Below are 2,500 nucleotides of genomic sequence, written 5' to 3' on the forward strand. Positions count from 1 at the left end.
TACCTAGTAATAATAATAATAATAATAATAATAATAATAATAATAATAACGTAATGTGGAGTGACACCTTAGAGCAGTGGTTCTCTATTTTGTTTTTTATCGATTCCCCATTCAACCAGTGTAAGTGGAAGGAATTACCTCTTCACATAAACAAATAAAATATCATTAATCTAATTTCTTCATGGAATCTTTAACCCCCATCCCCCACGGGGTAATACCACCTGCCCCCCCCCCCCCCCCGGTCTGGAAATACCTGATTGAGAGTAGCCTAACTAACACAGCCTCTTGTTACAAGAAAATTTTATGTTACTTTGTATGTTATTTGAGTGACTCTAATTTCTCGAAATTTTACAACTGATGCTTCATCTTTCTTTTAGAAATATTACTCACGTAAGGAACAGCATTGATAAATGAAATTTAGCAATAAAAGCTCTTAGCTATTTTCAATGAAGTAGATGAAGAGTATGATATGGAAGGTAACTTTGAAATGGAGCTGTTGTAGAAATTAGAACCGTGGTAACGTTGCAGATTTACAGACTAACATGATCTGAGAGAGAGAGAGAGAGAGAGAGAGAGAGAGAGAGAGAGAGAGAGAGAGAGAGAGAGAGAGAGAGAGATGCATACACAGTTGAAATAAAAGAAAAATGCTAAACGAATATCAACCCAATCATGAGAGAGAGAGAGAGAGAGAGAGAGAGAGAGAGAGAGAGAGAGAGAGAGAGAGAGAGAGAAAAGCCTACACAGTTGAAATAAAAGATAATGGCTGAAAGAACATAATTCAAATCAGAAATGCATAAATGCTAGGGGGGAGAGAGAGAGAGAGAGAGAGAGAGAGAGACAGAGAGAGAGAGAGAGAGAGAGACCTACACAGTTGAAATAAATGAAAATGACTAAAGGAATAACATTCAAATAACAAATAATAAGAATATCAAAACATTAGAAACTAAAAATCAGATAATGATTTCCATAAATAATACAAATCAAATTGATATAATCCAGAAAAAAATGTTATTCAAAATATTTAAGTTGAATACTCTCCAAAATGTCAGATCTAGTTGTGTTATGAGTGAAATAATTATAAATAAACACAAACTGATTTACATTCTATGTTTACCATTATTTCAACTGAAAATAAAAAAAAAAACTGGGAAAAAAGGTATTTATACTTTTTTATTTAATTTCTCTTAAAGATTTTCAGTTCCCTCTGCTATCCATCATCTCTACTCCTGTATCGTCAGCAGTCCTTCATTTAAGGCACCCCCATATCCCTTCCCCTCCCGTCCCCCCCAACAAATCCCCCACCACAACCCCCCTCCTCTTTGGCTCTCTTCCTCAAATACCGTCTCCCCCACCATCGTCTTTTCTATTCTAACCTGCACCATTTTATCCTGTCCTTTGATTCACTGCCTTGCCCGTTCATCTTTTCTTCTCTTCCCTCCCCTCTTCCTCTTCTGTTTCTCTCTCATTCCATATGCTTCTTGTCGTCGTCGACGTCCTCCTCCTCCTCCTCCCCCTCCCCCCTCCACTTCTTCTTTCAACTCCAACCTGGCTCCAGTCTTCGAATGAGCCCCTCCACCTGAGTCGGCTTCCTTTCATCTCTTCTCACTATTGTCTTGGAGCGCCCTCTCTTAGAGCCCATGAAACTCTAAGTCTTTGACGGGGCATATGCGCGCGTGCTCTCTCTCTCTCTCTCTCTCTCCTCTCTCTCTCTCTCTCTCTCTCTCTCTCTCTCTCTCTCTCTCTCTCATATCCGTGCCGCTGGGTAATTGCTATCCTCATCACCTCTTGTCGAAAACTTTTTTTTTTTCCTTTTTTTATTTCACCACTTTGAAGATCTGCAGTGATTTTTTATCTCCCTATTTTTTAAGTTGAAGTTAAGATAAAAAGAAATCTGTTTCTGATATACACATGTTTGTCTTTGAATTGGGTGTTTTTTTTCTATTTTCTTTTAGACTTGTGATCAACTCCTGTGATCTGAGAGAGAGAGAGAGAGAGAGAGAGAGAGAGAGAGAGAGAGAGAGAGAGAGAGAGAGAGAGAGAAATACAATAAAGATTTTCATGATGTGATTAATATGGACGAAATGTAGACAAAACCAGGTCGGATAATTCGATAAACCAAAAAGATTCTCTCTCTCTCTCTCTCTCTCTCTCTCTCTCTCTCTCTCTCTCTCTCCTGACCTATATTAATGTGTACAAAGTAATTTATTGCTTATTTGATCATTAATCGTTTAAGCATTTCCATTCATTGACAGCCCCTCCGATTACCCTTTTAACCTCGTTTCAAAACATTCTGGTCATTATGATGATCTTAACTATTTTCTTTTCAGTAAAAATTCCCCCTATTAATTTGACTACTGTAATTATTATTATTTCTATTACTTGCTTGAGCTACAACCCTAGTTGGAAAAGCAGGATGCTATAAATCCAAGGGTTCCAACAGGGAAAATACCCCAGTGAGGAAAGAAAACAAGGAAAAATAAAATATTTTTTAAGAACAGTA

Source organism: Palaemon carinicauda, chromosome 31, assembly GCF_036898095.1.
Source record: "Palaemon carinicauda isolate YSFRI2023 chromosome 31, ASM3689809v2, whole genome shotgun sequence".
In the NCBI taxonomy this organism is placed as follows: domain Eukaryota; kingdom Metazoa; phylum Arthropoda; class Malacostraca; order Decapoda; family Palaemonidae; genus Palaemon; species Palaemon carinicauda.